Source organism: Mastigoproctus giganteus, chromosome 10, assembly GCF_048544385.1.
Source record: "Mastigoproctus giganteus isolate SK-2022 chromosome 10, ASM4854438v1, whole genome shotgun sequence".
NCBI lineage: Eukaryota > Metazoa > Arthropoda > Arachnida > Uropygi > Thelyphonidae > Mastigoproctus > Mastigoproctus giganteus.
Genome location: NC_143584.1, coordinates 113,208,437 through 113,233,005, shown reverse-complemented (window position 1 = coordinate 113,233,005; position 24,569 = coordinate 113,208,437). Strand labels below are relative to the sequence as shown.

The 24,569-nt window shown below is 41.6% G+C and overlaps 1 protein-coding gene across 3 annotated transcripts in view; it reads left to right on the top strand.

Moving 5' to 3' along the window:
- Positions 1 to 6,882: 6,882 nt before the first annotated feature.
- Positions 6,883 to 24,569, top strand: part of LOC150079227 (metabotropic glutamate receptor 3-like) — a 175,207-nt gene continuing 157,520 nt past the window's right edge. For all 3 annotated transcript variants that reach the window (XM_090384024.1, XM_090384023.1, XM_090384025.1), the window contains exon 1: positions 6,883 to 7,197. The gene's annotated coding sequence lies outside the window, so the exon portion shown is untranslated. The remainder of the gene's footprint in view (positions 7,198 to 24,569) is intronic.

Here is a 24,569-nt window from a genome sequence, read left to right as displayed (position 1 = left end):
ATGACAATGATATAGAAATATAAAAATATGTACAGTATAAAAATTTGTGCAGTATAAAAGATTACATAACAATTAAAAACGTAGCATTAGCCATTCAAGATATGAGTATGTACATAGATGTGAGGCAGACAGTGCACCAAGGTATGTGCACGTTCATATGTACAAAGCACATATTTAAGCATATTCACACAAGTCAGAAAATTTCACAGTGCCAAATTATTGTTCGGTATTGCATTTTCTTGTGAAGACAGTTCGTCGATTTGCCTGCGACGTGCCGTTATGCACCTCATAGGAGATAGCAGATGGAGATATCAGTATGAGTCGACATCAGGGGCCAAACAAAAGGGGAACAAGTTCGGCCAACGAGCGCCTGTAATTGCGATCAGAAGCGAATTTCTGGAGGTCAACTCCGATCATTAGCAGGGCTTGTACTGTAGGAAGTACTTGTCCAGGTAGGAATCTGTCACTGATCTTCAGCCTGTTCCGTTGTAGCTGAAGAAGAGGGGTGGCTCGTAAGGACGGAAGTGGAACATGCCACTGGCATATATCCCAGAAGTCAGGGGAGTTGATTTTGCCAACCAGCAGTTTGACTGTGGTCACAGTTCTCCTCATGCTGATTATTTGAGGCAGCCGCGGGATTTGGAGTTGGTCGGCCATGCTGGTGGTCCTCTGCTGAGGGGGGAGTCGATGTTTGTGGGTTGCCCACTTCAATATCCAGTATTCACTGGCGAAGATGGGCTTCATGAGAGAAGGTACTGCGGATGCCCATATTTCAGAGGCATACAGAAAGGTAGGATACACAATGGTTTCCAGATATCTGATTGTGGTTCTTGCGTCTGTGTTATGAAGAAGATGTTGACGGGCAATCCAGCGCATTCGGTTGATCTTGCGTAGAACACATTCGATGTGACAGTTGAACCTAAGGTTTGGGTCGAAGGTTACACCGAGATCTTTGTGTTTAGTAACACTTGGAATAACGGCACCCTGCAGTGAGGGTTGTATGGATGTGGGACACTTCTTCAGAGAAAAAACCATAATAACGGATTTTTGGGGGTTCAGTTTGAGACCGAAATGGTTGAGATGGCTAGAGAAAGCTGTGATCTTATTACAGATTTCCGATGTGATCACTCCCCTGTCGGCTGATGGTGGTATTTCCGTTAGGAACTTTATATCGTCGGCGTAGGTAATGACATCATCTCTGTTACACACAAACGGAATAAGGAGGGCGGTAAAAAGTAACCCCGATAAAACGCCACCTTGCGGCACACCAGCATTGATGGATCGGGTATAGCAGAGGTTACGATGAGTGAGGTACACTGTTCTGTTCCAGAGGAGCGAGTGCAGAAAAGCGAAAACGTCACCTTTGATCCGAAAGAAATTGGTTAGGAGATTCAGAAGGGCTGAGATGTTGAGGCTATCAAAAGCAGCTTCAATATCGGCATAAACAACCGCCATTTCTGATTTGGCCTCAAATGCATTTAAAATTTCCGTTTGGACTGCCAGAAGGTTGGAGACAGTTGATCTATTAGGGAGAACATAATGGAGTTGTTTTGATGATTGTGGAAGAAGATGGCGTGTTATATGCGGAAGAAGGACTTTTTCCAGTAGCTTTAGGAGCGTGGATGCAGTGGAGATCGGTCTATAGTGCTTCGGCTGGCTTGGTAGTTGAACTTTAGGTAGTGGGGCAAGACTGTATTTGCTCCAGGATGCCGGAAACACTCTATGAGAGAGGATGGAGTTGAACAAGTAGAGCAGAGGATCAAGGATATATGGACTGAGGCACTTTACGATGAAATGTGGGACATTATCGATGCCAGCGGTGCATGACGGACGCAGCGAGTTGATGGCTTGACGAAGCTGCTGTCGATCGATTTGAATGGAAAACAGCTCATCATCTGGACTTGAAATGGGGTCTGGTTGGTAATCATATGGTTGTGTGATGTTGTCTTGGAATCTGGCTACATAGTTGATCCATTCAACTGGATTGAAGTTGGAATCTGGTTCAGAGTTACGGGTATATGGCACTTTGCCTTTGGATAAGGTCTTGTCAGTGTATTCTTTAATGGCTTGCGATTTCAGTCTATTAAACAGTGCTCTAGCTTTGGAGTACTGAGTTCGGTCATATGCTGTACCAGACTGTTTCCATTGTTTATGGAGGGACTGTTTGCACTTGAAACTGTGATTTAGCTCCGAAGACCACCAAGCATTAGTTCTAGCGGAGATACTGACCTGTTTAGCTGCTGAGAACATAGTAACAGTGTGCAACCATCTAGTTAATATGTCTAGAGCCAGTTCCGGATCTCCTGATTCGAGAACTTCCCAGGGAATTAATCTTGTTGCATAAAGGCATCTGTTCGGTTGTAGGAAGGTGGGAGAGATGATGATCTTCCTTTTGACGTAGTGGGAGACATTAAAGTTGGGCATTGGGAGCTGCAATAGGACTACGATGGGTTCATGATCGGATTCAAAGTGAGTTTCGGGTTTAATGTCGACGCTACAGGAACCAGACGATAATATGAGATCCAGGCGATGAAGACCTCTAGTTGGGCCTTCGTTTATGATCCTGAGGCCACTAGGTGCAATCTTAGCCATAAGTGACTCATGAAGATGTTGGAGATTTGGTGGTAAGTTAAAATCCCCACAGATGAGGTGGATAGCAGATGTGTGAAGCGTATTTATTAGCCAGGATGCAATATCATTGATTGTCTGAGCATCGGGGGTTGGGGGTGTATATATTGCACCGAGATCTAATAAGCAAGAGTTGATCTTGACCGTTACTATCACTGCTTCGAATAGATTGGATTTGCTAGAGACTACATGTACGAACTCAAGTCTACTGGCATTTATGAAAACAGCAACGCCCCCACCACAGGTATGAGAGCGGGAGGTGAAGAAAGATTTGTAACCAGCAGCTTGGGTGGAGGCAATTGATTCTTGTTGTGGTTCCAGCCAGGTTTCAGACATGCAGATGACGTCAGCCATTTGGGACAGAAGCATCTGCTCAAGTGTCTCGAGCTTATTCCGAATACTACGAACATTTTGATAAAAAATCTTGAGTGTAAGGTGACACGAGACCTTCACGAGTGCTGATTCGAGGACATTATTTATTTTCTTTGTTGGCTTTTTAGCACGGTTGGTTACAATAGTTGGTATGAGCTGAGGGTGGATTTCATTGTAGCTGTGGTATTGCAGAGATTGATCAGAGGTTTTGTCATCGGGGTATGTATAGGGCTCATCATCGTGTGACCCTGATTCCTGGTTTTGGGGCTTCTGAGAATAGGAATGCCTATCAAACCGTCACGCTTGGGAGCAGTCTTGGTGGGATAGCGCATTAGCCATGGCTAGGCATGGAGTGATATTGGATTTAGGTTCATAGTATGGCCTGAGTAGTGATCCAGACGGCCAGAGAGCAGTCGCTGATATGGAGCTGAAATTCTGTGCATCGCACTCAACTTTGAACGATGTATGCAGGGGTGTTTTCTTAAGAAGTGTGACGGACACAGTAAAGTGCAGCTCATGCATTATGTATGACGCGATATCATCTGGAGTTGTATTTGGGGCCAGTCGGGAAACGAATAGACTTCGTCGAAGACGGACAGTTGGTGGATTCATCGCCTGCAACCTGGAGGTGGCCGAGGTGCCCATTTTAAACGATCGCCTTCTCTTTAGTACATTTGGGGTTCCCATTTTACCCTCTTCAGGATGGCGAGGCTTACTGCAGTAACTCTGGGCCACAAGTGTAAGAGGAGGTGCAGCTACAACTTCCGCCCGGGATGGTTGTAATGTTAGCAGTGGGGGGCCGCAATTGTGGATTTCAGGTTTCTTCGGCATTGTAGGTTGATACACTCGGCTTGAGTACGAGTAAGGCTCGACGATAGTTTCAGGATTGGGTTTCCATTGCAATGGAGTAGATGGCTTCTGTGATTTGTGGAGTGGGACACTAAGTGGTTTATCTGGATTAGCTGATTCTTCCGTAGGATTGGCAGGGTTTCTGGTCTGGTTTTCCTGGCAAGGAAGTTCTTTGGCTATCTGGATCTCGGGGCAATTTAGTGTTTGGCCAGAATTCAGTGCATTAGTGCTGTAGGATAAGTTATTGTGATCCTGATTAGTAGCGCAGGTCTGAGTCGTAGCGCATTTAATAGCTGGGCCACCATCATTACATGTACACAAACTTGGATCTTGAGAAAAGTTATCAGCTATGGCGGATACGTAGTTATTAGTAGTGCAGAGCATACGGTGTTTGATATCTTCAAGTATTGATGTTATAATAATTTCAAGTGATTTACGGTTCTTGAAGAGGCACGTGGAGTGGCTAGGAAACAAAGATTCAGCAAGCGAAAAATCAGTTTGTGTAGACACATTAGTAAACATGATAGAAGGTGGGGAGTTCCTTCTTTGGGGATCTGCATGCATTGTTAGCTGTGCATGCGGGATATTGGCGAAGTCTTCTGTTTGAGTTGCTACAGTGGCGACACTGCGATGGTGGGACTTATCCTTTGCATCTGTTAAGTTAGAGAGGCTAGAGTCTTCATCATCAGGGTCAACCGAACAGGTTGCGGCGTTAGTGATATCACAATGGGAAATAAGCCGTTCCACGGATCCGGCCCTTATATCTGGGAAGCAGTCAGTTGGATGAAATGTATCAGCAGCTGAGGTGCTGGAAGTGGGTGATGTATCATTATCATCTGCTAATGGAACTGCGATCGCTTCACCAACTTGATTATCTGTGCAACTGGTAAACTGCTCGCAGGACCTAAATTTTTTCGGCTGGTTGTTCTTGCAAGGAACGCACGTGAAATTCTTGCGACGCGGGGCATTCAATTTATGTAGGGATTTTAGGCCCGAACATGATTCGCAAAGCAGGGCGAAACATAATTTACACGAGACCACTTCACTGACTTCTTTGTTGCAGCGGCTGCAAACGACAGTAGTCGTCTTTAGTTGATTTTTGGTGTTCCTGGTCGGCATTGCAGTATGACGGAAAGCGACAGTAATGATTTTAGTAGTTACCCTACCAGGGCGGAAAAACGAAGGCGAAGCAGAACACTTTTGACAATTGCTCTAAAGGGATTAGGCGGTGTTTGTGGTAGCACAACTCCCTAGTTTATTTCAGGCGAAGTCTTTAAAACAGCCGGAGGCAATGACCTAGATACCAAGAGGTGGGAGCACTCAGAGTCGTCGAACACTGGTTGTCAATAGCCAACTGCTTTTGTTCTACAGTTGGACAATGGAAGTACTGTATCGTATTGATACAATCAGTCAAGAAATAATATATATATTAAGAAATAATAATAATATTAAGAAATAAGAAATATTAAGAAATAATAATATATTAAGTGTATCCCATCCCTGTAGAAGCAATCTCTCCTGTTAACAAGTACAGTCCAGGCTGAAAAAAATTCTACCCCTTGAGCCTTGCACAATCCTTTCAGGGCCGAATTGATCGACAAGGCTCTCATCATGTACTCCCTCCTATCGTGTCTGGGCAGAATTGCAGACACTTTCAAATTCAACCCGATTTCACGGCTTTTTTTCAACAGTGACCTGTACTTGTTGAGTAATTCCGCCGGTCTCCTACTCTTAATATCATTAGTGCCAACGTGTACAACTATATCACCTTTTGTGCCCTTGAAAGATGATATCCGCTCGACAACGTCATCAACCTTTGCCCCTGGCAGACATACCCTGGTCCTGTTCCACCTATCCTTTTTACAAAGGATGTTCCCCGTTTCCCTGACAATAGAGTCACCAACAACAACTAGTTCCTGTGGGACCAGCGCATTCTGCCTTAGGGGTTGCCGCTGTGTTGCGTGATGACCAAGTGCAAGCTCTGGCGTTGATGTGGGCAGCTGAGAGCTTGATGGGCCCCTCAATTTAGTTCCTTCGAGGGCATCCACCCTGTCCTTCAAGCTCTCATATAGGCCCATAAGAACGCTGAGTTGTTGCCTGATTTCGATACACTCCTTGCATCGCGCACACACAAAGACATCCCCCATGGCAATATCATGTTCCGTTCCAGAGAGTTCGGCAAACATTTCACAAGTTGCACATTTTTTTAGGCTGTGATGCGTTGGAGAATTGCCCCCCTCAGTTCTCCCGCGAGTCACAGCACTCCTGCCACTTTGTGCCCGTTGCTTTGCTGCTCTAGTTTGGGGCATGGTAGTTTAAATTAATAAAATCAATAAATTAAATGTCAGTAGTATTTGAATAGGAACTATTAAATAGAAACAGTGAAGCGTATTACTATATAATTATGCGTTAGAGCTACCTAGCTACCTCAATTAAATTTGAATTCCCTACCACTATATCCAAAAACAATGGCTACAAAAATGGAACGAAATAACGGTTTTATCTATCGTAAGTAAAATCCACAAAAACTCTTTATCTAAATTAAAAATAAAAAATAACCAGCGTAACTATAACTATATGACTACGTATTAAGTACAATATAAAATAACAATCATATAAATAACAGGTAAACACTTATCGTTTTTGCAGAGCCTGTAACTGATAGCTGTAACTTTTAAAGAGATTCAGCGCCCTCTCCATTCATTGTTTGAGTTAACCGTAGTTGGAGTGGACACACGACTGATAAATACGGTGATGTTTTTATATTCACTCTATCTTGTGAAGAACTTCTCTAACTCGCACGTGGTCGTCCCGAAGTATAAGCAGGTTTTTTTTTTTTTTAATATTTAGTTCTTCTCTAGCGTGTGAAGAGCGTGCTTTACTTGGCTATCGCTCCCTTCTGAAGTGGGGGGGGGGAGAGTGAACCCTGCAAGAAGCATGTCCGGTTACAAAGGCGAAACCTCCTCAGGACCGTCCTCCTTCCTTTTTAAATTACGTCATCCCAAGGAACTCCGTGCCACTCCTTCCCAAGGAGTAGCTAAAACACCGCTACCTCATCACGAGCACCTTTCTCACCCTCATTAAGATGTAACAGCAGCTTGCGCGCTCCCTAGAGCTCTTTCTCCCGCTGATTCATCACAGACATTACGCATGCTAAGGTAACTGGCGTTGAACTAAGCCTGCCGACACGTTTCGGAAGGGACTTGTCAGAGACATGCGGGAGTTAACAGGAAGGAGCGGGGCTAGTGGATATATCTGTACAAGCTTAACAAGTGACTGGGAATACACGCGAAGATCATTCTGTGAACTGCTACTACTTTTACTGTCCGAGAAAGCTGCAGCCTGAAGGTAAGTACTATGTATATTGTACGCTTATTATACGCTGACATGTGGAGTATGTCTTTTCATTTGTCACACCGCACTGTCTAACTCGTTAAAATGCATTTTTAAGATTATAAAGTTTGATTTCTCATTTAGACTGACCCCCTCCATCATGAATCTTTGAAGATGTATTAGTTTACGATTAATATCAAATTACTGTTGCTCAGAGCGAAAAGGATACAAAAACAGATTGTGACAAGTTTAATAATAGGAAAATATAAATATATTAGATACGTATTAGTTTACGAAAATTGGAATCGCGGACACACTGTACCTGATTCTATGATTGGGTCAGTATAGTGGTTAGGTTATTATGAATTAGGGCAGACATTCAGGCCGTGAGGCATCAAAAGCGTCAGATAAAAGTGGCTTCAGAAAAGCCCTCTTACTCCCATAGTGAATTCTTTGCATGGTCCCACATTAAGTGAAGGGGTTAATTTCCGTCGTTTGGCGACAATATCACTTGATAATCCTCGCCAGACGTTGAGCACCATTCATCACCTTATATTTTTGGCCGCAGTTCCGTCTGTTCAGGGTCCTTTTCCAAGCATTTTTCCATTCGTAATAGACACGGATGATAGTAATCTTTTAAAATTCTGCTGTAGCATCTATAATCCCTTTCCCATCCCAATATTTTCACCTAGTGGACTCTAATACCACAAATCTTTTTGTGCTCTTAACAGTTGGCCCCCCCCGTGGAGAATGGGCTGCTTCTACAAGAGTGCCCCTCTATCCCTTTAACTTCGTACTTCCAGGTGGAAATAGGAAATTAAAGGGAGCGAGAGCCACAGTGTTCCTCCCCCCCCCCTCCGGGGGCTCTCCCTGGCAAACTCGGGCATCGTCCAGGATCCCCCCCTCCCCCGAGACCTTTCTATTCCCTACTACACTCGGCCTGCCTCCCTGAGGCAGGGTGGGGTCTCGCTGCGGCTATATAGCCGCAGAAACAACAAACCCACACTATATCCGGCCTTCACTATCTCTTGGCTGAAGGCCATGGGTTGCATGTATTCTCACCAGCAGCGACTAGTTCCTTGCTCAATATATATTCACAGTTTAATTTTTTACATTTAGTAATTAAATATTATTTTATAACACTAATAACATTCTTATTATATGGTTCTAATAATACTGTTAAATTTTCAGGCAGACACCTAGAACATAAGAAAGCAATACAGAAAAAGTGGAATGCTACTAAAAACGGATATTTGCAAAAGTGTCACAACTTGTAAAACTAAATTTTGGGGCAAGTTTGTTTTAAGTTGGAAAGGATGGGATGGCATAACACCTAGAAATGGCTACACTGGCCGCGAGCTGCGAAATTTTAAGAAATGGACAGCAAGTTAGACCCTCCTGATCTGAGTAGTATATGCTTCAAGAAAATCTTCTAGAACATTGTGTAGGCTAAAAACAATAAATAAATAAAATATAATCCCACAGGAAAACGCCTATCCTCTCCGCCTGAGATCGGTAATTGCAATTTCGATTGAAGAAGCCTTTAAAAATTTCTCTAGTCTAACGGAGATTGGAATGTAGACCAATGAAAACGAATAGTATATGGCGAACCCACTGTACTGCATCTCAATTATTATTATATAACATATAATTATATATCATATATTATTCACTTATGTTTAAACAGAGAACACTGAGGGAGCTAATACAGAGAACACTAATGAATGTAAACTGAATCACTCAGATGCCAAGGTGAGGCAGGAGCTATGGCGCAACCTGATCACAACCCATTTGAACCATCTTTTATTTATTTTGTATATCAATGTATCCGTTCGTAGGCAATTCTTTCTAATCGATTTATGCGTGTCTTAATCGAAATCCGGCGTACATCATCGAGTTTCTTGAGTTCATTTATAACGCTAAGGCGTTATAAATGCTATAAAGCGAATGCCAAACTTGAAGTAAAACATTTCATTCGACAGAACCTTAATACATTCGCTCCCGCAAGGTATGTTCGTTAAAGAAAATAATAAAAATAGTCTCCTTGAAAATTTTTTGGAATTTCATCAGCTAATAACACTAAGTTTTAATTTATACCCGACTATAATTCACATTGAGTGAATTAGATGAGAATCAACCGAAAGAGCAAGTTGACTTTAGGGCAGGATTCTCAATTATGGATCACCTTCACGTAATATCACAGCTAATAGAAAAAAAAATGAATATAAAACACCATTTCGCCTAGCATTTGTGGATTACGAAAGGGCATTTGACTCCATACAGCATAAAGCAATGTTTCGGACACTGGAAAAGCAAGGCATAGACACCATACATTATGATTTTGAAGAAAATATATGAGAAAGCTACCTCCTTTATTAGACCAGACAAAGACAATAGCAAATTTAAAATTGAGAAAGGAGTTCGGCAAGGAGACAATATCTCCGAAGTTGTTTACTACTGCCCTTGAAGAAGCTTTCAGAAGATGGACTGGTCGCAGAGAGGAGTAATTGTGAATGGAGAGTGCCTAAACCATTTACAGATGACACCGTGATCATAAGCCACGGTCCCAAAGAATTAGAAGAAAATCTTAATCAGTTATGCAGAATTAGTAAGGATTTCGGAATAAAAATTAATATGGTTAAGACAAAAGTAATGATGAACAAGTATGCCGCAGAAAGGAATATAATTATTGAAGGAGCAATAATCGAAGAGGTGGATTCATATACTTATCTAGGACAAGTCATTAGCTTAATAATGATAAATGGCTGGAAGTCAAGAGAAGAATAAATTTCGGATGGATAGCATTCAGAAAATATAGTCACATACTGAGGAGCAATATCCCAATTTGTGTGAAACATAAAATAATGAATAAATGTATACTCCCCACCATGACTTATGGAAGTAAAACTTGGGCACTCACCAAAAGAATGGAAGAGAAGCAGAAAACCACACAGCGAAGAATGGAACGAATTATATTAGCAATCAGACTGTTAGAGAAAAAGAAAAACACATGGATTAGGCAGCAAACACAAATAAAGGACATTCTTATCAAAACTAAAGGACTGAAATGGTCTTGGGCAGGACACATAGTTCGAAGACATGATGATAGATGGACTAAGAAAATAAGAGAAAGGTACCCAAGAGGAGCTAAGATAAAACCTTCCAGGTTTTATCTTAGGATATCTCTAGCCCACGATACTGCTAAACACGGCGCTGCTCTTGTATTTTTTCTACTAGGTACACTCTTCTGACCCTATATGGTCGTCACGGAGTATAAACGGAAAATTTATTTATTGTTTATCGAATGCGTCTGAAATGTAATGCACTAAATATATTACTCTATGGACTCCGATACCCTAATTCCAATATCCACTACGAAGTTCATTAGCTTGATAATAATTCTTAATTATTGTTACACCGCCCCTCGTATATCTTTCCTTACTGTATCATGAAAACCAAATTAAATACACTTAGCCGTACTCGACGTTGGTAAATAAGATTCACTGTCGACAATTTTGTTTTTGCCTTGTTATTTATTGGCATTAGTCTAGAATTTATTTAACTGGTTTTAAAATGAATTTCGCAAAGCTGCTTCTCCCCTCTTTCCCAATCTGATGGAAGCCTGGGTTTGCGTGAAAGTGTACATGCTGACAGAGCACTGCAGTTGATATACAGCACACGAGTGACAGCACAGTCACTCCCACTAGAGGATAAACACTGCTAATTTCAGGTTGGATGGCTTTAAGTAACATTAATAACGACAAAAGAATGGCAGATCAACAGGTGTAGTTATAGTAACGTCAAAGTGTTTTCTTTAACCGATCAAGGTTGAGATGCGTCAATTGTATTTGCGAGCATGGCGTCATATTTCGAAGAAAACTTGAGAATGAATCAAACCTATAAAATGCATTTCCGCTTTCAGCCTCTCTATATAACGAAGGAAGTCACCAAACCGGTCCAAATTTCGCGAAATTAGAGGAAATCAGTGTAGTTCTCAGATGGGAAACATGATTTAAAGAAAAGCTGTGTTAGTGCCGTTGCCAATAGGAATTACTGTACAGTATTTTATATTCTTATACAGTCGAAGCAGCTGTTTGTAGCGACCCTCTTTTTAACATTCCACACGTTATAACGTCCTATTGTGGTTGGTACCGGCAAATTTCTCATTAACCTAATGCTATTTTATGAACAATCGATATAACGCCCTTCCCATATAACGACCGTTTTTCATTCCTGGGGGGGGGGGGATAGCTATATAAAGTTTCGACTACTCGCGCTCCTAAATTCTATAAAACTATATTCGCAACTCACATTTAGTGTACATAAAATTACTAATGTACGTCATTAGGAATACGTTTCGGTTGTTTTGCATCAGCGTTCAGGTTAATATATGATGTCTGTAAGCGTTAGCTCTAAAGGCTGGTTTGCCAGTTTTACAGGAAAAAAAAAAAAAAAAAAAAAAATTTCCAGTGGTGAAATATTAAGCCGACTAACTCAGCATAGGATAAAAAGGTATGCAAAAAATATCTCCCATCACAGATTTAATATTGTATTCAGAAAAATATAGCTGGAAAATATTTAGTGCGCTGAACGCCTCGCTCATTCATGCTGTACAAATTATTTATCCATTATTTATTTATTTTATTTTTTTATTTTATTTTTTTATTTTATTAATAGCAAGATACACAACAGGTAACCATTAACAGTGTATCTGAGATCAGATCAATAAACATAATAATAATATGAAATCCAACTGGACGATAAACATTGATATAGATTCAAACAATAAAAGCATATGTACAAAAGAGGATTGTATTAAGTTAAGTTACCGGTAAAACAAGTAATAATTAATCCGTTAGAGAATAGAAAAATAATATAACAAATAAAAATAAACTACAATAATTAGATGTGAGCTAGTCACTTTGCAGTTTAAGAGAAGAGGCAAACTTGTGGATGGAGATCATCAGTGATTGGGAGTTGTCAAAGAAGTCAATGAGAGAGTCATTTGCTGATTTGCTGATTCTGTTCAGTGGACTGAACTTCATAAAGTCCGTGTTGGCAGAGTCAAGGCGAAACGGTGTAAGGTTCCTGACTTGTCTACAGGGAGCATTGAAGTTTATTTTACTCAGGATATCAGATGCTTCATAAATTCCAGTGATTACTTTGGCTAGAAGGGCGATGTCGGCAGTAACTCTTCTAGTGCACAGAGGCCTCAGATGAAAGTAATCACACAGCGATTCATAATACACTGAGTGATAGAATAGAGGATTGCGGTACGTAAGGTAACGGACAAAATTTTTTTGGACTGCTTCAATTTTGTTAGTTAAAGTCTTTGTGTGAGGATTCCAGTTGTGTGAGGATTTCATGATTTTCTTGTCAGGCAGTACAGACGGAGAGACATACGCTCCAATACAGGGGTAAATTACGTGTGCACGCGTGAGTCGTGTACTCTAGGCCCGGTTGGCATGTACGTGGGAGGAAAAATTCACAGAATAACTCATGTGGAAGCCCTATACCTTCGCCTGAAACCAGCCAACTACAGCCTCAAGTGAAAGTAAACAAGATGGAAGTAAGAAAATAAAAAGTCGGATATCCACTGCTAATCTTATATATTGTACGTATGTACACACACACAAGCAGCAATATAACGTTTAAAAATATAAAGATTAAGAGATGTCCAAATTAAATTAGCATTAGTAGAGGCACATGATGCAAGAAAAGCAAGCTTATACAGCATCAGCCAAAAATTAAAAAAAATAAATAATAATAAATAAATATTTCGTGCAGAAAAACAAAGGATTCTACATACCAGTACATATGCTTAAAATAAGGACAAAACTGACGTCTTAAAGGGCAACACTGTTGTAAATAGGCCAAGAGGAAAAACTTATTACACGCTGAATTTCCGTTCTGAGATCACAGCTATCCCAATTAACTGTTCGATTCATGCATGCAGACAGGGAGATAACCCCATGAGTCAGTGTTACTACGAAGCGAGCATTTTAAAGGTGTTTCGAAATTCACGGGAGCAAGAGAGCTTCAACAGAGGAAATGCCGCCATACCTGGAAAATGCGAACGCCATATCACAGAGAATAAACATTAGGACAATATTTACAAGAGATGATTAATTTGATCTTCGATTTTTCTAACAGTGAACACGAATTCATCTACAGGGTTGTTAAAATTAAAGTATCCCTATGTAGAGGGCTCTGCAGCGAGGTCTAAGGCTGGTACTGAAGAGAAATTTGGACAACAGGTACAATAAGGAATGCGATCGCCATTTATTGGAAAAAAAAATTTGTCACTGTATGGCGCGTAACTATCTTAGTTACGATTACGCAAATAACGTAAGTTATTGCCACACTACCACTACTCAGTTCTACTGTACTGTATAAAAGCAAAGCAGTCTCTTCAAAATCATACATCAATGCCAAATGCTATTAGTGAAGTTGTACTATCAGAACAGCAACAATGCAGCTGCGGCTATCAGAGAATTCTGGCGCCAGAAGCGCATAAGGCGTGGACCTATGGCTGTCTGTGCTGTCCGCAAAATGATTGCGAAATTTTAAGCGACAGGACATTATTATTAAATCCGTTTATTATTATAGCAAGTGATTGCTTTCACCCCTTTCACACAGCCGACCGGCTAGAAGGGTGTACAAAAATGCAAGAATGGCAATTTTTACAATGCAATACAGTATTTACAAATCATGTTTACAATATTTACAGAAGTGCGAATCATTTACAGTATTATTTACAGAATGTAATTATCGACAACTTTAGAAGAGGAAATTATTCACAGTACCATTTAAAAGATGTCCAACAGCTATTTTATATTTTGGTCATTCCTTCCTATTTATAAAGTTCAAGTTCCTAGCTTTATCTAGTTCAAGCTTCTTTTTCATACTTCTATAGTTCAAGCAAGCTGTAAGCTTCAGAGAGGCTCTTCACTCTGTACTGCTTGCCTTCACAGTATTTCACATGATCTATTGCCAATGTACTGAAAAGGGGGACTGCGTTGTTCGGAAAGAAGTTCTTTAGACAGCACAGGTTGGATAGTGTAGAATGCAACGGTAAGTAGGGATTGTCATTACTGCGTCCAGCACGTGGAGTAGCGATACCTCCGTGAAGACTGGGGGCGTCAATCACACCAGTTAGCATCTGAGACAGAAGAAGAATATTCCTGGATGCAATGTGAACTCTCCAGGGAGTGATATTTAAGTTGGCATACAAAACAGCCCTGGAGATGGTGAATGCGCTGACCGTGACTCTGTTCATCCATCGCATTACCCAGTACTCGACTGCCAGAAATCTGTTTATGTACGAGGTCGGTGCAGAAGACCAGATTGGTGATGCATATAGTGCGATTGGTTGTAGGTACCGATGGACGTATCCACCGACTACATCGACATGGAGTAACCCCGTCAGCTCTTGTCGAATTGCCCACATCGCCGAAAAGGTCTTAGTTTTCATGGTCGAAAAATGGTTTTGAAAAGTGAGGCCCTCGTCCCAAGTCAAGTCTTGGTGTTCAACCAGGTAGAGGTTGAAAACGAGTGGACCCCTCTCGGGTTTAAGATGTGGCTATGGCTGTCGTAGATTTATCAACTCAATCTCCATGTGGTAGCGCAAGTGTGCCAGCTGTTTCACGTGAAGTGGATATGCCGTATTCCACTGTAAGGCTAATAATGCATCAGGTGTTGCGGTAGTGTAGAGTGTGTTTAGTGTCAAACGGCACCAGAGGTTTCCCCCATCTCTGCGTGCTATACATTGTGGGTGTGAAACAGAACAGTGTCAATACCAGAGGTTTAAAATTGTATGGATTTTGTACATGTGCAGTGTCGTGTACCGTTCATCTGGTCATTTGGCCGCTGGGCCCCTAATGGGACCCAAAGTTGCCCCACTCCGCCCCATGGAGGCAGACCAGGTACACCAGTATCATAGTTATTTACTTTGGCAGGTCCTGCTACCTAATTTCCTGATGAGATTTCAGTGCCAAGGACCTAATTAAAAAAAAACCCGCTATAGATAGGGGTCAGCCAAAACAAAAGGAGTACTAGTTGGCGATTTGATGTTAAGTTTTTGGGTGTAGGGCTCAGCAATTTGGAGTTGATTCGGACGCTAGTTGTAAGTTAGAGACGGGGAGGGAGACTGAAGACTGGACGGAAAAGATAGAGATACGGGGTCCATAGAGAAGATGACCCCAAGTCAGTGGAGCAGTCCCCACCAGAGTGAAAAAAGAGGGGTGGCGGGGGGTAGAGACCAGGTGTCACCTCCCCCCTTCCGCCCAGGGAGTGGAGAAAAAGGACCACGCAAGGCAGCGTGGCTAGGGAGCCCTAATGGCATCAGCTGAGCTGAGCTGTGCTGGTGTCACTCATTAGACGAACCAAGGAAGGAGTCTTTTGTGGTGCATGTTGCGGTACTGTCCTTACAAGATGCACATGCTACAATAGCTAAAGCATGGTGATGCAGATATTCGTTTCACATACACACTTCAGTTTCTACCTCGAATGACAGTGGATATCACTTGGCCATGGAACATCCTTTGGAGTGATGAAGCCCACTTCTGCTTAAATGGACAAGTGAATACGCACAACTGTCGCATTTGGGCAACAGAAAACCCTCAAGTTATCCAAGAGGTCCCATTAGATTTTCCAAAAGTGACAGTGTGGTGTGGATTTACGGCCACATTCATGATTGGGCCATATTTTTTTGAACAGGTAACACGGACTGGACCCCGCACCTGTTCCATCATGGACAGCGATATTGTGAAATGTTGGAAAAATTCGCAATACCAGAGCTCCAACAACGTGGGTGCCTTCAGAATACCATATTCAAGCAAGATGGTGCGCCACATTTTTCTTCTTTTTTTTTTTTTTTTCGTAGCACCACTTTCTTTCTTTGATGCATTTATATGTTATCATATATATATATATTTTTTTTTTTTTTTACTAATTTATTTGGCTTTTTTTTTTAGCAGCACCACTACCTTCTTCCATTTTACTTATTTTTTTTAATTAATTAATTATTTATTTTATTTTAATAAATGTTTCATTTTAATAATTTCGGTTCCATATCCAGCACCATGGGTGATCTTTTTTCTTTTTCTTTTTTTTCCCCTCTGGAATGGGCCCCCAGAAGATCCTGGCCTACCTTCTGACAACATCATCAGGTGGGTCAAAGTCTCTCTTGAGACAGTAGCGCTTTACATGGACTGGCCCACCTTCCCGTGGTGTTGACCCAGAATCATCTGTCCAGGTGAATGACGCTTCTGGGTAGCCAAGCGGCCAGAACAGAACACACACATAATACACACAAACCGACGTCACACACATATCTGGCCCATCTGTAGTGATGCTGTTCTTCACAGAGATATGAGGCGGAGTTAAACAAACGTTCTAGGAGCCGCCCTTTACATGTCCACGCGCCACCCCACATACACCGTTGTGTCTAAAGATTGCTAAGGCAACACTTTACAGACGAACGGGTCATCGGCCGTTGTTTCCAGACATCTTGGCCTCTCCGATCACCGGACCTCACCCCATACGACTTCTGGTTGTGGGATTTTTTGAAGAACCAGGTGTATCGGGAAGGATGTCAAACTCTGGCAGACCTGAAGGACAGCATTAGACGTCATGTGTTGGCTATTCAAATTGACATGTTACGTCCTGCTGTAGAAAATGCTGTTCTTCGAATGGAAACTGTTGTTGACCAAAATGAAGGACACATTGAACAATTGTAGCGCTGTTCAAGTGATTTGTATTCCCACAGCGCCATATAGTGACAAATTTTGTAACTAATTTTTTCCCCACAATAAATGGAGAGCGCATTTTTATTGTAACTGTTGTCCAAATTTCTCTTCAGTACGAGTCTTAGAACTCGCTCCAGAGCCCTCTACATAGGGATACTTTAATTTTGACATCTGAAGGGTTCATTTGCATTTTTCTGGATTTAATAATGTAACCCTATAGTATTTGAAATAATTTGCTGCAATTTCTCGTATCCGTCATCTGTTCCTGAATCGATCTCACCCTCCCCCTCCGAATCATTTCTCTATAAAGTAGTGGAAATGAGTCTTCGGTTTCTAAGGTATGCACTCTATGGTGAAAAAGGTCAGTCGACTAACAAATGGAAGAAACAGTCTGGAATGAAAACTTTCACAAAACAATCGCAATTCCGAACTTCGCCAAAAATAAAATCACTTGCGGTATTGTTAGTTTAAAGAAGCAAACATTTTGTCGCTACTTTAGCATTCGCTTGTTTACAAAGTGCGCCCAAGTTTCCCAAGAATTATTTCTCCCTTGTTGTACAGGAATTTAAGCTAAAATGGTTGGAAGAAAATTTTTTTTTTTTCTCTTTCCCTCCTCTCTCCTGATTATATCTCTTAGTTATTGTTATTGGAATAATAAAGGAGGAGAGACAATGCAGTTAGAGAAAGGGTTACCGAATCCAATGTGTATAACCGTTATTTGCAGACCATATCGAGAAGCCGAAAGGCATCAACCCCACCGAAACAGGAATCCTACACAAGGTTTTCTCACAGTGACCATGAAAATACAGCCTATTTAATTGACTCCCGTCTGTAGCAAACATGTATACTATAGACTTCCTGAAAGCGCCCACACAAATCTTCGCTAACACTGCACTGATGATACCGTCAGTACTCTCTGCTGCTGCTTATTTTCTCATTTACAGGAATAGAAACGGTCTCCAATAATAAGAAGCTTTCTTATTTTCATTGCGATTTTTAATAAATCCCCTACCAGTCTCAATTATTAATTTCAATTCAGTCACTATTAATTATGAACATGGCTATCCTTGTTAACCCATTAACATTTCATGAAAAATCAAAGGAATTTCTCCTTGGCTATTGTTAACTAAAATTTATTTATTTTTATATAAAGTATTTATACAGGGTGTCTCAAAAATATTGGTACAAACATTTAGGGGAGGTAAGTAACATCTAAAGGAATGTGAATCGCATAGGAACCCATAACCGGAAACGTCACAGTAAGTCGGTACACGGCGCTGTTCATCAGTTCGCTAGAGGAAAAATTTCTGGTTTACTCATTCAAGAAGTAGTCGCCGCGCGAAGAGCATGCATCGATATACGAACTGTGAGCTGGCAGACAAGCACCTAGTGTATGGATTAGCAGAGGGCGATGGACGAGCCGCTCAACGAATTTATGGAGAACGCTTCCCAGACATATGTACCGGACCACCATTTGTTTGTGCGTGTGCATCAAAATTTGTGCGATTATGGGTCATTTATAGGTAACAGGAGTAGTGCGGGCAGACCACGTTCGACGCGAACTCCCGCCATAGAAGAAAGTGTGTTGAATGCCGTCCAGAATAATCCTACTACCAGCACACATGCCGTTGCCTCTGCCTTAGGAGTGTCTCGTTGCAGCGTACAGCGTGTCTGTCACGACAATTCCTTACACTCCTTTCATCTCCAAAGGGTTCAGTTACTGCTCCCCCTAGATCATCCTGCACGTGTGGCTTTTGCGCAGTGGTTTCTCCAAGAAAGTGTTCAAGACTTGAATTTTCCAGCCTATGTTTTGGTCACGGATGAGACTTATTCAATCAGCACAATGCTCATGTGTGGGCTCACGACAACCCACACAGTGTGCGCCCCATGCGGCACAACATCGATTCGCAATAAATGTGTGGGCAGGTATGGTCGGTGACTGCTTAGTCGGCCCATACCTGTTACCATCCCGCATGAACTCCGCTAAATATTGGATCTTTCTTGAACAAGTTCTACCAGGGTTACTTGACGATGTTCCAGCAAATGTGAGACGCAACATTTGGTTTCAACATGACGAGGCACATGCCCATTATGGAAGGTGTGTTCGTGACCATTTGAACAGGCGTTTGGACGTCGATGGATTGGCCGTGGTGGACCCGTTGCCTGGCCTCCACGCTCATCTGATTTATCGAGCCCTGATTTTTTTCTGTGGGGAGCCCTCAAATCTATCGTGTATGAATCGCCTGTGGAGACGGAAATGGATCTCGTGGCGAGACTCGTCTGCGCTGCTGCTGCTACTGTCAAAGAAACTCCAATTGTGTTCGACCGTATCCGCCAATCCATGCTGCGTCGGTGCCACGCATGCATCGCGTCTCATGGTGGAACCTTCGAGCATCTGTTGTAACGTCATGAAATGCGTTACATCTCGTACTCCATTGTTAATATTATGTCAAATAAATGTTTGCCACTAATTACTGTCTTGTCCTTTCTGCTTCTTGTGCCTCTGCTACTACTTTCCCGTGACGTTTCCGGTTATGGGTTCCTATGCGATTCACATTCCTTTAGATGTTACCTAGCTCCCCTAAACGTTTGTACCTATATTTTTGAGACACTCTGTATATATTTTTGCGTTACAAAGTTATACATCAAGAGAAGTTATTTCCCCCGACTAATCTGTAAGACTTATTAACCTTTGCTACCTCACGTGACAGTCTGAGCAGACGTATCTAGATTTTATAGAGTGTAGCGTTCTCTATCTAATCAATTTTTTATAAATTAATAAATGAGCTAAACTTTACCTAATTAAACTTTAGGTTAAACTACAGAGTGAAGAAGTATTAAGTTAATTATTGCAATTATAACGTGTAAAAGCATACAGACAAAAAAGGTAACCCCGAATTACTGTGAATATTACTATTAGTAAGATCGAATGATGCAAGAAGAACTTTTTTCTGCATCCACCAAAAATAAATAAAACAATAATAAAACAGAATATTCATACTATTTCCATTCCCACTAGGTAATAATTTGATTATACTTTAAAGTTAGTCAGACTCGCTGCTTCCACCACATTGGGAGATAACTTTTTTGACACTCACTCCTATAGGTGAAATTCACGAGGTCAATCTTCTGTTATTGCCTGAAATTTTATATTTGTGTTCCCTGGTTCGAGTCTCACCCACGAGGGAGAACACACCATTATTCATTTTACTCAATTCCTTCACTGTCTGATACACCTCAATGAAATTTCCCCTTAAATGTCTGGCTGTCAAACTTTGCAGCCTACACTTTCTAAGCCCTATTTGTATTGCTTTACCCTCTTCACCAATTTGGTCACCTGTTTCTGAAAACTCTCCAGAAGTTATGTCCTTTTTTCAGGTGTGGTCTCCGGACCTGAATATAATATTCCAAATGAAGTCAATGTTTGGGGTTGCTTGTTCTCTTAACCCCACCTTTCGTTAAGTAAGATTGTGCCACCTTTAAAAGTGATTATACTTCGTGAGAAAAAAAAAATAATAAAACCTATGCTGATATTAACGCAAAATAACTAATCGGGTGACTGTAATGTAGATAGATGTATCAATAATTTACTCAATTCATTTGGCAGTGGATATCGTAACAAATATACTAACTCCGGAGGGTACGTTATCCCACTATCAAAAAGAAGTCTGTGAAGATTGTCACTTCTTAGCAGACTTCTATTATTTATTCAATAAATAAATATATTGCATTGGCTTCGATACAGCGTTCATATGCTAGGATGGTAATAAACAAGATTATACAACAGCATACATGTACTTAAAATATAGACTTTACGTTGTTAAACTTAACGTTTTGTAGTACTTGTTCAACGTGACACGTAACTGGTTATCTATTAACTTATTCTTTTACTGGGTACAAATCATCGCGTATAAGTTCATTAGACGAAGAACTCTTTATTACATACAAGAGGCACACGCCGTACACAATACCCTTCACGGCTACAAGCCAGGAGTTTACAGTAGAGGCTAATAGAATGTAATAAACAAGGATAAGATAGGGGGAAAAAACAATATATTACTAATTATACAAGTGTAGGATTAAAGATTGGAGAAAAACATGACAAATTTACATATGAAAATATATACACAACAGGATGTTATCAAGTTAAATTCTTCTCCAGGGAGCAATCCTTTTACAGTGTTGGAGTCATCTGAGCAGGAGCAGAAAGTTGGAACAATGTCGTGAGGATTCCATGGCAGTGATGGACAGTTCTTCGGGAGAAGGTTCTAATGTCATGTGACGTGATCCTGAGAAGAAAGTCGATGGAGTAAGTTCTGTCTATATTTTTTATCTATTGCGAACTTGTAGAGGTCGCCATCCAAGGAGTGTGTGAGCTGCAGCATTTGCACGGGTAAGAACCGATCGGATAACTTTAACCGGTTTGGGATGGCCTGAAGGACTGGATTGGCCCGAAGGCTAGGTACTGGGATTCTCCATCCGCAATTAGCCCAGAAGTCTGGTTCCGAAATAATGCCAACCATCATTTTTACAGCAAATACGAGTCTTCTCTTATGGATAATGGCAGGAAGCCGTCTGATGTTTACAGCCGCTGCCATCATCTGGGTGGTCCTTGGTGCAGGGGGAAGCCGAAATTTCCATATGGCCCATTTCAATAGCCAAAAATCCTTCTGCGCCATAAAGTATGACCGGATATACATATGTCTTAATATATCTGCACCCAATAGCCTGTTCATGCATAAGTTGTTGCTTAAGCATCCACCGGAGTCGACAGAACTTTATTTGCAGGTGGTCTATGTGTGGTAGAAAGGAGAGCTTCTGGTCAAAAATAATGTCCAGATCGGTGTGTTGCTGAACAGCAGAAATCGCGGGTCCTCTTATATTGGATTGCACCATTGTTGGGTTCCGTTTGAGCGAGAAAGTCAACTGTTTCGACTTCTCAGGATTGATGTGTAGGCCGAAACCGGAGAGGAAGGCCTCGAGGTTCTGGATTTTCTGTACGATCAAGGCATTTGTGTAGTCAGCAGTTTCTCCATGATTGATAGCAGTGAACAGCTTTATATCATCAGCGAAGGTGATAATATCAGTTCGGCCCGTCACGAAAGGCAGAAGAACAGCTGAGAACAAGATACCAGAGAGGACCCCGCCTTGTGGGACTCCAGCTGTAATAGTTCTGGTGTAACGCAGATTGCCATCGCGAACAATAATGGCCCTGTTCTCAAGCATTGTCAAGCACGTCTCCGCCAATGATGTAATACTCACGTAGTAGCCTTATCAATGCGTGAACGCATACGGAATCAAATGCTGCCTGGACGTCGATATAAGTAACGGTGATTTTCGAACCGTGCTCAAAAGACGTTGGTTGTTTCAGAATTGTAGTATGGCGTAGGTTTCCTCAAAAACAACCTTTCTATAACTTTATCTTCGCAATCCGCCTAAGATCAATATCCATGCCGTTGACAAATTTGAGTGTTAGTTGGGAACATATTACCCAAATAGCCCAGCTGATCAAGGGAGGGCCGTATCTGCACTCTTTGTTGGTCTGTTATTCTTTTGTTAGTCTTAGGTTACTTGATGAATCTATGAATGTCTCGAGCATCAATGCCTTCCCATTAAGTTTAGCAAGGGTTCCTATATTTCGGGTGATAATTATAAGCATCCATAGGGTTGTTTCCAAGAGTGACAGTAAGGCTATCTTGAAAATGGTGGGTGGTTCAGAAATTCGGTTAAACCTTCTTAGTATCCAGTACTCCAGACCGATATACCGTTTCAGATATATTGGTGGGGGCAATGTCCAAATAACCGAGGTATATGGAGAAACCACGGTGATGCAATATAGAATAAAAAAAAATAAATAAAAAGTGTCGATTCGTCTGCTTAAGCACTCTGTGGTGTTTTATCAAAATTATTACTTTTACTAACTGTACTCAGATGAATATATTTAAATAACAGAACTGTTTAGAAATGGGAACAGGAGCAACTGGCAGTTTAAGAACCCCCCCCCCCCCCAACTATCTAGAAGGAAGTTGTTTATTCTAAAGAAGCTTTTCGTTTATTATCTGTTTGGAGGTTATTTGGCGGCCCTGTATGTTCCGCCAGAATGATTTCTAACAATGTGTCAGCAGTTTATAAGGTCAGTACCACTACCTCTCCAGCCATGACATTTCTCTGGCAGAGTCACAACGGTGAAGCCGTTTCTGTTCTGTTTACGATAGGCCAACTAATCGCGAAGGAAATTGTCCAAACTATCCAAGTACTAAATATATCACTAAAAGCGTGTATGGGATGAAACCAAAAACTTAATGATAGCAGTTGCCTTAGAAACGGTGTACTCCTCTTAATCATCTTACGCAGCAAAGGAGATACATAGAAAATGACAAGCCACTATTTACACGTTCATGTGACAAACTACAGTCAATTAATAATTGAGTAATGCTCCCATTGTTGTAGCCGTTGTAACCTATATGACATGTAACTACAACATAGCAACGTATTCTTTAATCGGATGCGAAAATAATTTATCATACACCCACGCACTTAGCTGGGTTGTCTTCTTCAGCGGCCAGTTCCGTTCAAACAACCAACGTATTACTGAGTCGTAGTACTTCTCCAGTCAAAAATGGAACGTTTACTGTGACAAAACTTCGCTGATCCATGTTGTGAATGATCTTGTCATGCTGCTAGCAAGCACAGCATGATCACATACCATGAACAATTTCTCAAGTAGTGTGTCTCGATGGGTATTGGATCTACAGAACGTTGTGTTCTATTGAAATTCAAGGGAATTTCAATGTAGCAATATACTATATATAGTTTCAGAATTATTGAGGTGGCTTCAGTGATACATAAAAATGTGTATCGTGAAAGCATTTACAATATATACAGATGAGCCAAAACATTATGACCAGCGAGTCGTTATGCAAATCGAAGCAACTGCAGGTAAACTACGGCGCGTGCACAGGTCAGGACAAGGTATAAAAAAACACCTGATACTGAGCTTCATTAATCAGTGTTACTCTTGTTCTTCAGATGGGAAAGGCAGCGGACTTAAGTGAGTTTGACAATGGCCAGACGACTAGGTCAGAGCATATCCGAAACGGCACGGCTGGTGGGATGTTCACGGTGAGTCGTTGTTAGTACCTACCGAAAATGGTCCGAGGAGGGAAAACGAACGAACCGGCGGCGAGATGTTGGACGACCACGGCTCATCAATACTCGATGCGAGCGAAGGCTCTCCCGGATGACACATGGCAACAGAAGGGCGCCTATGGCGCAACACACTGGAAATTGGAATGCTGGCGACGGGCATAATCTGTCAAAACATACAGTACATCGAACCCTCCTGAAAATGGGGCTGCGTAGCCGCAGGCTCCTCCGAGTGCCCATGCTAACCACGGTTCACCGGCGACAGCGGCTACAATGGGCACGGGAGCATCAAAACTGGACCTTGACTGATTGAAAGAAGATAGTCAGTACGATGAATCACGTTTCCTGTTGTACCATGTGGACGGCCGGGTTCGTGTCCGTCGTTTACCTGGAGAAGTGAAGGCGCTTGGATGCATGGGACGAAAACAAGCCGGCGGTGGCGCCGGTATCATGATTTGGGAGATGTTCTGCTGGGATACCCTGAGTCCAGTC